Source organism: Cryptomeria japonica, chromosome 10, assembly GCF_030272615.1.
Source record: "Cryptomeria japonica chromosome 10, Sugi_1.0, whole genome shotgun sequence".
Taxonomy (NCBI): Eukaryota; Viridiplantae; Streptophyta; class Pinopsida; order Cupressales; family Cupressaceae; genus Cryptomeria; species Cryptomeria japonica.
In genome coordinates this window covers 497934626-497950476 of record NC_081414.1, presented here as the reverse complement: position 1 = coordinate 497950476, position 15851 = coordinate 497934626, and positions in this window count along the sequence as shown.

Sequence of the window (15851 nt, the reverse complement as noted above, 5' to 3'; positions counted from 1 at the left end):
TTTTTCACAGTGTTGCCATCAATGCCAAAGGGGGAGATTGTTGGCAAGAGACATTGTTCTGGTGATCATTGGTGCATGATAGATGTTTAGGGGTTATCATTGATGGCAACTCAATTTGTAGATCACATCTGGTGTACATAGAATTGGTTTACCGGAAGTCATTTTGTTTGTAAGGCATAAGTCTGGAAGGTGGAACATAGTAACCAATGGAGCATGAGATCATGGTGCACATCTTGATTTTGGTGATGTATTTTGGGTTGCGGTGATCAAGGTAGTTGGTTCAAGGTTTGAGATAGATCATCTCATGATCCTAATATCTGGTATTGAATAGTGTACAAGTTTAGAGTTCCGGTATCCAATAACTCAGTTAGGGCAGAGCTATTTTGGTGTAATGTGTGTTGCAAATTTGTTAGGATGATCCTGGTGATCAGTTTCATATTTGAAGTGATTGGGCCAACTTATGGGAAACATTTTATCATCTTGTTTTGGTCTCAGAGAGTTTTTTAGTGGTGAATCTTTGCCAATTGGTGAATTCCACGCTTTTTTTTTGAGGAAATGGCGAATAGTCTGGGGCAACATAGTGGTCAAATTGCATGGAATTTTGAGGTTAATGGTACACTATATTCTGGCTTCACCATTGACCACACACCGTTCAACGTGCATGCCCGTAATATTCGCCTAGAATCACTCAGACATGGGTATTAGATCACCTCCATTATTCGCTAGAAATAATAAAATGACCACATACCCAGGACCTAATTCGCCAATGGTAAATTAAATGTTCATTGCCCACGTTGGCCAAATTTGCCAATATCAATTAAAACATTATAAGCATTCGAGGACCCATTTTGCCCCGCTTAAATCAAGATGCATTTTGAAACGCCCACGCAATTCACCAAAAATGCAATCATGGATTGATATAAATACACTCTTTCTTACAATTTGTTCGTGTCTGAATAGTAAATTTGGGAGCTCTCGATTCACATTCCGCAATTTGAGTTGGAATGTCGAAGTTCATTGTAGGGTAGAGGGCCAAAGTTACAATCCTGCAACACAGGCCCAGGCATTCCTAATTCCCGATTCAGAGAATTGAGAAGGCATAAAGGTGAGTAATCATTTCTTCATACTTGATAGTATTAGTTTTAACTTTTAATTCGTAGTGAGAGGTCAAGACTCAAGATGTCACAGTCAGACATGGGTGAGACTCCTTAGGGTGGTGAAGGGATTGAGATGTCAGACAAGGGTGAGACTGAGACTCCTTAGGGTGGTGAATGGATTGGGATGTCAGACAAGGGTAAGACTCCTCAGGGTGTTGAAACTGAAGGGATTGGGAGGCCATCAAAATGCCCAAAACTTAATTTTAAACTTAAAGATACTACCATAAAGTCTTTCTTTGGAATTGGCAAAGTTTTCGGTCCATCAACTTCTGCAGTTGTAGAAGCCATTCATAGTAGCTCACCACCACCACAAGGTGGGATTGTCATTGAGTTAAATGCATCAAATGAGGATGACAATACCGACACGACAGAAGATGTTCTAAGGGATATACACAATGAGATAATTCACTTGGATCCAAATGCTAGTACTGAAGATGACCTTGGTAGGAAGAAAAGAAAAAGGAAAGTAAAACTAGGGCGAGAGTGGGAGATGACAAGGAGTTTTAAGATTGATTGAGTAGAAAAGTACCCATTCATTGAACCAGACCCAACAATGATGAACAACCAATAGAATGCAGGTGTAAGATTTGTAGCTGGAAAACTAAAAGAGAGAAGAAGATGCAGTTGAATCTTGACACCATAGAAAAGCATATTGGTAAGGTTTATGAAAAACAAATCATAGACCGAAAGGAAACACTAGGTAGTAAGCTGGAAATCAAAGGAAGAATGTCTTCATGCTAAGTATGTCACGGAATATGAAGAGCATAACCACAAAATGACATTGATTGGTAATAGTGGATTTGGAAATACAATCAAGGCTGGGCTTGAACATGCAGCGAAAGATGCAAACCTGGCAAAGACTGTTCAAATGAGTTTTATTTTTCATATTTGATTAAGAGGGCGTCCTATGAAATATTTCCCTAAATATAGTAATTTATTATCTTTTTTGAATGTTCCTCACTATCCTATGTCATATTGGTCAATAAATGCTAGATGGGAAATGGCAAACTATCTCGCTGAGGTGGAAAAGAAAAATTTACAAGAGAGTGTAAAAGAGTCAAATTTCATTTCATTATCCATAGATGAAGTTACTGCAGTATATAACACTGCTTGGGTTTGTATGCATGTGTATACCGTAAAAGAACACGTGTGTCGAGCTCATCTACTCTGTGTTCATAAAATGAGGGGCAATTCAATGGCAGAAAATTTATATTTGTAAGTTAAGAAAGCTTTGAATGAAATTGCTGGTATGGATGACTTGACAATTGCCAAGAAGTTGGTGTGTGTTGGAGCTGATGGAGCTGCTGTAATGCAAGGTCAAAGGACTAGTCTTTGCGCAAGATTACAAACTAGTATTGCACCATACATGGGTGCAATTCACTGCATGGCCCATCGAATAAATTTAGCATATAGAATTGTAAGCAATTTCCCTATAGTGTCAAAAGTTGAAGATTTGGTCCACGAGCTCCACTCATACTTCTACCGAAGTCCTAAACATTTTGCAAAATTTTAGATTTTTGTTGAGGGAGTAACATCTGGAAACAAGCTTCTCAGGGATGTTGAGACCAGATGGATCTCCTTGCATGGACCAGTGGAATGAGTTCTAACATAATATCAATCCTTGATCAGACTAATGTATGAGCAACACCTCACAGTAGACAAAGCTCCTGATCTCTTACATAAGTTAAGTGGTATAGAGACTTTGTTAACTTTAGGTAGTCTTCTCCCCATGATGGATTCAATGAACAAACTTGTTAAGAAAGCCCAAGACAGAACTATGTATATCAATGAGTATAGAACTCTACGTAAAATTACATGCTTGAGCCAAGATGGCCTATATTCAAATCTAACAGGGCAAAGCCCAAATTTTTTAGGTGACAGATAATTACAGATTTGAATCATGCTGATATTTTTTTACATTTCAATACAAAAAATGAGTTATGTGTCTTTATAAAGGGATTTCAGATACCAATGCACCAATCTAAGACGGGCAAGCGAGGCAGAGCACTACTAGTTAAAAAGGAATATTTTGACAGGATTGTTAAATCTGTTAGTGATAATTTGAAGTCAAATTGCATATGAACTTTCAACTGAGATTCATGAAAGATTCCCTTGAGAAGAAATACTTGAAGCCATGGGTTGTGTGTATCCTCAATTTTGGCATTCAATTGGAGATAATCCAAATGACGCAAAGCTGTTTCATAAAAAACTAGAGGAATTGATATTGACATTTTCAAAAGATGCATATTACAATGGACAACCAATAGAAGGAATTTTAAATTTAGGTCATCTTAAAAAACACTGTAAACGCTTTTCATTGACTATGAAACAACAGTTGGTTGACTTGGAGAATCCATTTGAACCTAGATCAATCACAAGGCTTTGGAAAAGGATAGATCAAAGTGAAGTATTGTGTATTGCAATACCAGAATATTTAAAACTTGTTGATTTATGTCAAACAATGATATTAGGATCGGTGGAAGATGAGAGAGTTTTTAGTGTATTAGGGCTTTTGAAATCAAAGATCAGAAACAAATTAGACAAAAATTTGGAAACTTGCTTGAGGTTGTTTGTAACTCAGTATAATGTTAGAGATTTTCCATATGATAGGGCACTGGCAATCTGGAATTCCATGCGTGAAAGACGAGGGTTGTGCAACACTTTAAAAGCTGGTGGTGCTAGTGCTAGTGCTAGTGCCAATGCTAAGACAAATGATGGATCGCAGACTCAGAGTCGGCATGAAGACGAAGAAATTTTTGAATACTCGACTCAAAATAAAGATGAACCTATTAGTACTAGTCAGTTTCTGAATCTTGAGTCAATTTGGGATATAGAAGCCTCAGACTGAGTCACTGAAGTGAATTAGCAGTTAGTTTATAGGTATTTATAATTATACTACAGTTCTTGAGTCATATTACAATTTCAATTTGCAATACTATAGTTGTCATTGATTATTTTTGAAATTGTATTCCATGAATTTGTCAATCAGAAAGGATACTTATTTCATATTTTTGATTGTGAATTTGAATTATTAGTAAACAATTAGAATTTATTTTCTGAATTATTAGTAAACAGTTGAAATATTAGTAAATTGGTTCCACATTATGTTGAACATGAAATGCAACAATTTGTGTCACAAGATCCATAAAATTATTCATATTACATAAATGTTAGAACCTTTCTACTGTTCTACATTAAATTCTTAACATGATGTTCATGGCGATTAGGGTTTTGTGTTTGGTTTTTTGTCTTAGTTGGCTATTAAACCGAAGTTGTCGTGCATTGAAAATATGAGTTGTCCTCTCTTTATTTGTCCATGTCAACGTCAAGTGTGGTCAAACGGTTGGTCAGACAATGAGACATGTTTAATATTTCATCTCTAACTCACAGATAAATTTTCTGTTTAACAATTTAAGTGGCAAGACAGCGAGTGTTGGTTTGGGTTTAAATTGTGAGGTCTCTAGTTTTTTGGGTGTTAGCATTTTATGTTAGCGAGCTGGAGATTGTTAATGAAATTGCTTTGGTCGTGAGGTCTCGAATTGGTTTGATACCATACATTATAGCCGTGAGAGTTAACGAGTAAGTCAATAATGGTCTGTGTGCCACTGCTCACGCCTATTTATGAAGGTAATTAACATAAAACATCAATTTTTTTTGGGACTTGCTGGGTCATTGTAGTCAAGAGATAAATAGTTTTGAGATTTTATGGTTATCACTAGCTCACAGGTCCTTTATCATCAAGTCAGTTTAAGTCGCGAGCTTGCGAGTACTAGGAGATTTTAGTTGTCGCTACCTCGCAAGATGTTTTGCACTTGACCATTTTATGTTGCGAGGTTGCAACTGGGTGTGATTTTATGTTATCGCAAGGTCGCGAGGTGTTCGCAGTTAAGTCATTTTAATTTGCAATCATGCAATGTGGTTGGTATCGCAGCTTAGTTGGTTTCATCACTTGCTCACAGGTTTTGAAGTTGTTTAGCATTTTATGTTGTGATCTTGCGACAGGTAAGTTTTGGTATGATTTTGTGGTCATCGCATGCTCGCGGGCTTGTAAGTCTTAAGTCAAAAAGTGTTGCAAGCATGCGATGGTGGTTAAGTATCTTGTTGTCGCAGGATCACAAGGGTTTAAGTCAAGTTAAGTTTTGAGTTGCGAGCTTGAGATGAAATAAGTTGTTTTGTTAGATTTGCAGTGGTCGCTAGCTCGCAGATAAAGAAAGAATATTACAAATGTTGTTGCGAGGTTGCGACTAAAGGGCTTGATGAAGATCAATGGTTGTCACTCACTTGCAAGATTCTTTGAGGATTCGTAAAAGGGGTTGCGAGCTTGCGATTAAGAGGATTTGGTAGCATTGTCACTAACTTGCTGATTACTTTCCACATTATTATAACCTGTTGCGAGTGTGCGATTAAAGATGGGGATTGACACATGGACTTGTTTGTCAGATTTTGGTAAAAATTTTGAATGGCAATCGCCAATCAAATAGAAGGGCATGAATTCAAATTTTGCTTGAGTACTTCAGCTTTGAATTAATGCCACAGTAGCTAGTTCATGCAAGTGTGGCAATTAATGAGATTTGAGAGAAGTGAAGGCGCCCAATTACCATAAATTGTATGATCGAACCGAGATTTTGTATAATTGCATTAATGCATTCTATCTTCAAGGTAATCCAATGAATTGAGCTCTGCAACAATGTTGGAGAATTCAGAGTGTTGGGTGTGGGAAAATTTCAGAAAATTGGTTAAGTTTTTCTCTTGCAGCTAAAATGAGCAAGGCAACGAGTGGAACTGGAGGTTCCAAGCCCAAGGCCACTGAGGAAAAGAAGGATAAGAAATACAAAGAAGAATTTGTAGATTTGTTGCCAGGGACTTCCGTTGCTTTGAATACAAATTGTATACACATAAAAATTGGCTATGAGCAATTAAAAAAATATTTAAATTTATTTAATAATTATTCTTCTATTAAATAGTTAATTTAAAAAGATTAATTTATTTAATTCATTTTCATGGCTTTCTATTAATTAATATTTTATTAATTAATTCATTTATCATATTCCTCTAGTTAATTAAATATCTAATATTTAATTATCTCCTCCAAACAATTAAATATCTAATATTTAATGGTTATTCTCCTATCCTATAGTCTCAAATATTAAATAATTCTCAAAATTATTTAATCCCTTTTCCAACTCACCCTCCATCTCCACTTCATCTTCCCTTTGCCAACTCATCCAACATGTGGCTAGGGAAATTAATATTTCTTAAATATTAATTCATCATTTATCTTCAACCTCCAAATATAATGAAATATTGTGTACGTACACATATTTCATAACCTCCTTCTAAATTCTCTCCAACATCCCTACATCTTAGGAAGGACTTGAGTCCACTTGTCCTCTCATGCCTAAATTTCCTCCAACCATCCCTAGATTCCCTCAGTCAGCAACCCAGTCAAGGTGAGATGAGTGACAATTGTCTTCTCCTTCCCCCTTTCTCTCAACCTTCACCTTTGCTCATATCCATTCAAATTTGTAGATCTGACCAGGACCGTTGATTTGAGCCACATCATCTAATCCTCTCAAGGTCTATAAAATCAAGAGCTTCAGTTGAGAGAGAGTTAGTCTTCAAATTAATCATATGCATCAGTGAGTTTTTGAAGCAAATAGCAAATAGAAATAACAATTATCATATAGCATAATCATTTTAGCATAATCATGTAGTATTTGCATATCATAGTATTAGTTAACTACAAGTTATCAGTCCACTCTTCATATGCCATCTTGGAAGCCATCAATGCATTATCTGAGAGCACACCATCTGCAACCAAGAATAGTGGAATTAGGACACAATGAGACATAAGCCATGAAGGTAATATTAGTATTTTATTTCATATATACTTCATGTAGTTTCATTGGTTGAATTTGGATTTCATGTAGTATTCCCATTTGTATTTTATGAAACTAACTTATTGCAGGTAGCATTTTGAGGATGAAATTCAAGTCGACACATTTTGGCGCCCACCGTGAGGCTCATAGACCTCGCATATATCTTTAAAAATCTCGCAAATAATAAAATTAATGCATTTGTAATACAGATTCACACATGTGTGAATTCTGACAGCGCTTTTGTTCCGTAGGTTAGCGCATTTGCATCCTAGGTTAGCGCATTTTCCTTCTAGGTTAGCGCATTTACACCATAGGTTAGTGCATGAGCCTTTTAGGTTAGCGCTTTTGTCTTAAAGTCTGTGAATTTGCATTATAGGTTCGCACATTTGTGTCCTAGGTTAGCGCATTTGTTAAAGAAATCACGCTTTTGTATCCACAAAGCAGCGCTTTTGTAGTCTAGGTTAGCGCTTTTGAGCAAAAAGGTAGCACATGTGTTAGATTAGCACTTCTATTTACAAACTGACACAAATTTCTTGTAGGTCCGAATGTCCAAGAAATCAGATTTTTTCAGATTACTAACATGCATGTGCAGGATGGTATTTAAGGCAAATTTTATGCATTTCATCATCTAGTTAATTAAAAGCCTTGTTTTGGGAAGTAACATATCATATCTTGCTCATCTAGTTTAACTAAGAGGATGAATTAATAGCATGCAACTTGCATTTTTAGTATTTTCTCTAAAATAAGTTGCACATAGACTTTTAAAAGGGCTAAAATAAACACCATGCTTGTTGGAGCAACATCCCCAAATAGGACTTAGCCAACAATTGCTTTGAAAAGGTTAAAAAGAACACTTATATTCCCTGTCTTGAAAGTGGTAGGTATATGCTCTCCCCTTAATTGGGTGACCAAAAAGCCAAACCCATTCTTTTACGCTTTCTTTACTTTCAAGCAATTAAATCCTTTAGAGGGTCCGCCTTCCCGAGCTTCCTTAAGGGGGCCAGTTAGAGGGGAACGACCTAAAGTGGAAACGGGCTAATACCGAGTCCTTCCAATCCACTATAAATAAATCGTGTTTGTGACGAAAGTCCCAAACATGTGCTAATAAGTTCATACCGACACTATGTTTCCCCATAAACCCTATGGAGCATAACCTCTATAGGCTGGGAGCCTTCTATATTTACAGAGCTGAAAGTGCCACATGTATGGCCACATGACCGGAAGCCTTTACTAAAAACCACTTGTACTAGTTGCCAAAATCCTTCTAGTTGTTGGCGCAGGAGGTCGAACCTCTGAAGCGGCTCACATACATACGGTTCCTAGTAGAGATATAAAGTTTTCCATGGGGAGTTTTCATGGAAACTGGTGCTTGGCTGCCCCGAAGAAGTGAGTGTCGAGGGTGGAGCCAGTGGGGTCAAGCATCTAAATATCCGCTTTGAATAGCGTAGCCTCGGGGGAAACCCCACGTGAGATTCAACAACTATTGGCTCAGCCTGTCATAGGGATTTTACTTGCTTTTGTATTTTGTTTATTAAACATTGTGTCTTCTATGTCTGTAACATGTTCCAAATGGTCAAAAATTTAAGAAAATTATCATCTACAAGAGAGCAAAAATCCAAAAAATTACTAAAAAAGTGTGATCAAAAGGGTAATACAAAAAGCTTTCCAACACTTGAAACACCAGATTAAAATCAAAGTGTCAAAACATCAATATCAAAATAATTCTTGAAGTAGATTTGTCTCTAAACCATCATGTATTTTCAAACTAGCTCAAATAACTAGGTCACTAATCTAACAGGTTATTCCCAAAAGGTTCTATAAACATCAACATTCACAAGCTATTGATTCAAACATCTTAACTGCAAAAAAATTGACATCCTTGTCAAGTTTCTCATCAGGATAATCAAATCCTCTATCATGAAGCTTGATCAATCTATACTAGGTTCCTAATCTTGGATATATCTTTCCTATTTTGAACCTAGGTTATATCAAAACCAGAATCGCACCAACATTGGAATCAAACAAACTTGTGAATTGCCAAATGCTTATATAACTTTTAAGTATCACCTTAAGAAAAGAAAAGCCAATTATAAAGCTACTCCGAAAAGGATAAGATTCGTGTATATCAATTGCAAGATCTTATTTAAACATAGGACATTCCTACACCGTTTTTGTCACTACTTACGTGGCTGCAGTATAGAATTTGATGGTGAAATTTTACAAAGACATGCTTTTCAACAAAGAGACGCTTTGTCCCAACGAACAAACAATAGCGGTAAAATCAACAAGGCATATCTTCCTAAACCAATAATCACCTATTGACTTTGTCCTATGGAACTTTCAATAACTTTGAAATAATCACATGCCAGTTTGGACTAGAGCCCAACACGAACAACTTATAAAACAACAACAAATGGAGGAAGAAGATAAACCTGTATTCCACACTTTTGGATTTACCACTATTGACAAAGAAGCAGCCAATAGCTCCATTAAAGACCTTGAGCAAGATTTCAAATTTGATAGGCTAATGGAAAAATTGTTGGCAAAAGAAAAAGAAAAATATCTCTTGATGTTGGCAAAATCTGGAGCTAAACTACCACAAGACTTTAACATAGAAAGCTTGAAACAAGATGCGGAGGCAAGTAACACCCAAAACACAAATGAGCCAAATAACAAAGATGTGAACAAAGAAAGCAATGAAGAAACAAGGAAAGAAAGGGATGACAAAAGAAAAGAGCATAGTGATAAGAGAACTCACGAAGAAACAAGGAGAAACTATGTGGATAATCCATTGTCAAACCTTATTCAACAAATACAAACTCTACAACAATAGATACAAGACATGAAAAATGGGACAAGCTCCAAGAAGTATTCATTAGAAGATATATGCCCATATCCATTCGATAAAAATCTGAATATGATACCATTTCCTCAAACATTGCGAGATTCCTAAATATGACAAGTACGATGGAAAATCTGATCCTCATGACCACATTAGGGAGTTTTGTACTATGAGCATGGAATTTTCTCAAGATGAAACTTACCTTATGCATCTTTTTCCTAGGAGTTTAAATGGACAATAAATGGAGTGGTTTTCAAGATTACCATCCGGAATCAAATCCTTTGAAGAACTTGTGAATAGGTTTATTTCACAATACTCCTACAATATAAGGAATGAAATAACAATGCTGGATCTCTGCAATGTTAAACAAAAGAATGGTGAATCCTTTATGATCTTCTTGCAATGATGGAAATGCATGTCTAATAGGTATCCCCGAGATGTACCTGATCAAGAAAAAATGGACATATTCATTGATAATCTTATCAGTGAAATGAGTTATCGACTAAGGATGCAATGTCCTCCCTCTTTTGCCAAAATGATCGAGAATGGTCTGAAAATAGAGAACACAATCGTAAAGAAAGGAGAGATAAAACTTTACAATAATTCATACAACAACAATGACAAACCCAAGTTGTGGTCAAAGAATAGGAATGTCAACAATGAAGGGAATGATGATAATAGTACAACAAAACAACAACAACCAATTTTTAATCTATCAAGTCAAAACCCAAGCAATAACAATATAGAAAACCATAAAGCCAAGTCCTTTTTCTCCAATCCTTGGAGGAAATTCACAAACATTGGAGAATCTTTGGAATCAGCTCTAAAAACTCTTCTTGCCAACAAATTGGTTGTTTTACTAGAAACAAGAAGTTATGAACCACCAGTCAAGCCCAATTGGTGGAATGACAATCATTTTTGCAATTATCATTGGAATAAAGGACACCTAACAAATGATTGTCAGAGATTGAAACACCTTATCCAAGATCTAATCGATAATGGAACCATCATAGTGGATAGCCATAAGACAAACGAATCACACTTGGCTTTCAAAACTCAACTTCTGAATTATGACAAAGGTGAATCACCCCAATTAAAAGATGACAAAGGAAAAGCCAAAGTGAATTACACTTATACATACGATGATGTGGTAAATATGATCATTGTTAACAAAAATCCATCTTCAGAACCAATCAATGTTATCATGAGAAGCAAAGCAAAGGTTACCTTTCCAGGTATAGAAAAACACTCAACATCCACATCACAACAATACAATGTAGTAGAGCAATTACAAAGAATATCCGCTCAAATATCAATTATGGAACTTCTCAAGGTTTCACCTATGCATAAGGAAATTTTGGAGAAAGCTTTAGTGGAAACAACAGTTTCAAAAGACTTGGATGTAAATTAGTTCCAAAACATTGTAGGACACCTTGTAGCTCCTCATTGCTTATCATTTTCTGAAAATGATGACGCATCCTTACAACATCCTCACAATACTCCCTTACATGTTGAAGTCTCCATTAATAAAACTCATGTTAAACGTGTACTCATAGATGGAGGAGCTGGCTTAAACATTTGTGCATTAAATTTGATAAAAGCTTTGGGATATTCAGAAAATGCAGTAGACCCGAAAAACAAAATAACCATCAAGGCTTATGATGAAGTAGAACGTTCTTCTAAAAGAACTCTTGTGCTACCAATAAGGATAGGACCTATGGAAAGGGATACATTGTGTCAAGTTTTAGATTTGAACCTCTCTTACAACATTCTTCTAGGGAGACCATGGATTCACAAGATGCAAGCAGTTCCTTCTACATATCATCAATGTGTGAAATTTCCTCATGAAGGAAAATAAATCACTATAATTGTAGATTCCAGTCAATATTGCAATAATATGAAGCCAACACAAGATACAAGAGTTCCACATAATAGAGAATCAGTATATCCTACCAAAAAAATTCAAGCAAAGTTATGGGAAACTTTTGAAGAAAAGCTCAAATTAAATGATGAAGGAATGGGAAAGTATTCTTTGCAAAATTTTCCACTTTCCCCTAAGTCATATGGAAAGCCTACAGATATTCAATCAAAGACATCAGGAAAACCAAAACATATGTTTAAAGGAACTTTTGTTAGTGCTAGAACTCTTGAAGAGGAAAGTGAAGACAAAGACATTCTTGGTTGGTTGTACAAGGATGAAGATAAAACTATAGCAATAGCAGCAGAAGTCAATATTCCTATAAAAAAATATGGCAAAGGATATGAAATCATGCAAAAGATGGGATATGAAGGAAAAGGACCAATTGGTAAGAAACATCAAGGTATTTCATAACCTATTTGTCCGCACTCACAATCCATAGAAGATAAATACAGGTTGGGATATCTAAAATTAAATCAAAAGCAACATAATCATCAACAACAAAAGTGGACAAAGAAATCATTTTCTAAAGAAGAAAATTGGCAAGAAAAGCTACATCAAGTGGCCAAAATAGTAACCAATAAACAAAAGAAGCAAGAAGAACATGAAAAGAAAGAAGAGGAGATTACCATCAAAGGTGAAGAAAAATCTTGTCAAACAAATGCAAAATCTGAACAAGATATTCCAGAAGCAGTAAAAATAGAGATGACAGAAATCAGAGAACTTTTTGCACCATACGACATTCCAGTATGGTATAGTGGAGTTATCTTAGATCGGGATTCAGAAAAAGATTGCAATGAGTATGAATGGGGTCTAGATGTCTTATCTACTACATCAAGTAAGGAACACAATGAAGATCAAGCAACTATCACGAAAGAAGACTTGTCTATTGCAGAATAAAATATGAAGTTAGAAAGAAGGCAAGAAAAACTTAGAATTCAGAGAAAAGAGGTGTATGCAAAAAGGAAAGGAAATGACAAAGACAAAGAAGTAATGCCACAAGAAGTACAAACAAGGATAGATCAAGCATCTGAAAATAAAAGATTTTCATCAAAAGAGGAACAAGATGTATCCAGATGTGGCAGAACCCTAGAAGAACTAAGAGATAGTCAAGTTGGATTGACTATTAGTCCAAAAGAAGTTGAGTTTGAAAGGAGACAAAATCTATTAAAAGAATCCTCTTTATCATGTGCACAAATATGTCAACTTCTAAATGAAAATGAGGTCAATCAAGAAGGAATTTGCAGTATTAAAGATGTGCATGTGGATATAATCCATTCATTTATGGGACAAATGTCAGTTGAAGAACCACTTGAGTGTGAACTACACAATGCTAATTTTGTTAAGAATACTTCGGAAATGCTCGAGAAAGACAATTCTCAAAAACATTTAATCTATGATAGTACCTATTATACACCAAGCTATGATCATTATGTCATGAATGTTGAAACACCTAATGATGACAATGATTATGATTTATCCCTTCTTCATCCTAAATTAATTGATTGGGATAATTTAGATAACCCCGAACTGAATGTCTTTTCCAATGATCATGACTTAGTCGTGAACCTTAATGTTGTTGAACCCATCCCACCTAAGATATCTTCCATTGTAGAATCAAGTGATGTTTCTCCTAGTCAGGAAAATGCCAAATTTTCTAGTCGCAAAAACGAAATAAAACAAGGAAAGAGACCTATTGTTGAAAACCATTTCATGGCAACATTAGATCAATCAAAAGAGAAAACAAAGGATGCATTTGATGGTGAAAACCTCCTTGAGGTGCCAAAAGATGGAAGGTTTAACATTCTTCCTGCATATTTTCAAGAGAGATCCACTATCCTGATAGAACCAACAGAAGTAGTAAACATTGGTACATCAAAGGATCCTAAAATACTTCATTTTGTTGCCTCATTGTCAGAAAAAGAGAGGAAAGAATACATGGAATTCTTTACGCAAAGGCAAATAAATTTTGCTTGGTCTTATGCACATATGCCAGGACTTAATCATGATCTTATCATGCATCATCTTAATGTGTATTTAAAAGAAAAACCCATTAAGAAGAAGCTAAGAAAGATGCATCCACACATTGCTCTTCTTGTAAAAACTGAGCTAAAGAAACTATTAGAAGTAGGTTTCATAAGACCAGTTGCTTATCCAGAATGGGTTTCAAGTATTGTACCAGTATCAAAGCCAGATAAGAGCATAAGGGTCTGTATAGATTTTAGAGATCTGAATAAAGCATGTCCAAAAGATGATTTCCCGCTACCAAACATTGATATCATAGTGGACTTATTAGCAGGACATGAGATGTTTTCATTAATGGATGGTTTCTCAGGATATAATCAAATAAGAATCTCACCTGAAGATCAAGAGAAGACAACTTTCACCTGTGCATGGGGAACATATTGCTGGAATGTTATGCCATTTGGGCTTAAGAATGCAGGAGTGACTTATCAAAGGGATATGACGACAATTTTCCATAATATGATGCACACATTTATGGAAGATTATGTCGATGACATACTTGCGAAATCTCATACAAGATAAGAACATTTGAACATTTTAAGCAAGATTTTTGACAGGCTGGAAAGATATCGATTGAGATTAAATCCAAAGAAATGTGCATTTGGGGTAACTTCTGGAAAGCTCCTTGGGTACATTATATCAGCTTGTGGCATTGAAGTAGATCCTGAAAAAATCAAAGCTATCATGGAGATGGAGTCACCTAAGAACATAAGTCAATTGCGATCTTTACAAGGAAGCTTGCAATCAATCAGGAGATTCGTTTCTCAGTTAGCTAATAGATATCTTCCATTCAAGCATCTTCTACATAAAATGTTCCATTCAAATGGGATCTAAAATGTGAAGAAGCTTTCTTCCAAATAAAAGAATATCTTATGAGTCCTTCGGTATTGATACCACCAACCAAAGGGAAACCATTGTTACTCTATGTCTCTACAACAAGTGTATCATTAGGCACACTCCTAGCTCAACATGATGATGAAGGAAAAGAAAGAGCAGTTTATTATATCAGTAGAACACTTGTTGGCAGCAATTGGAGAAGTTAGAAAGCCGGGTTAGAGAGAAATCGAATAGGAAGAATCGAATCCCTAGTAAGCGGTTGTACCCGTAGACGCATAACTCACTTCATTCACAAGCGTAGTTGTTTTCAACCCGAGTTCCCAACTCTAGTAGAACCCTATTTCTAAGCTCTCCTTACCGACAGCAGCTATTGGAGTTGGAGCATACGAATTAAATTATTCCTCAATTGAAAAGATATGTCTAGCAGTTGTATTTGCAACTCAAAAGCTGCGACATTATATGTTGATTCATTCTGTGAAACTAATAGAAAAGATAGATCCTCTCAAATATTTGTTGAGCAAGTCAACATTGACAGGGAGACTAGCCAAATGGGTTATGATACTGAGTGAATTTGACATAGAATATGTTGACCGGAAAGTTATCAAGGGAAAAGTCATCGCTGATCAATTGGCTGATGCACCTTTACAAAATGACATGCCTTTGCACATCAAATTTCCTGATGTAGATATCTTAACAGTAAGTACAAACTTTTGGGAATTGTACTTTGATGGTTCTTATACATAATATGGATCAGGCGCAGGAATCTTTTTCATCAGACCTCAAGGAAACACAATTCTGAAATCATATAGACTATGATTTCCATGCACCAATAATACTGCAAAGTATGAAGCATTGGCTATAGAGCTTAAAATGGCCATTGAGTGGAACGTCAAAGAACTACATGTCTATGGTGATTCACAACTTATCATAAACCAAATAAATGATGAATATCAAACAAAGGATGATAAGCTTATGCCATACAAACAACTAATGGAGGAATTTAAAGAACACTTTAAAGAAATATCATTCACCTAGATTCCAAGAAATGAGAATAAAGCAACAGATGCAATGGCTACAATAGCATCTCTCTTTCAAAATAAGGAGAATCAACAGTGTTACGAATTTCTTGTGGAAGATATATTAACCCCTACCATCCAATCCCAGCATACCTATCGAATTTTCCATAGATCAAG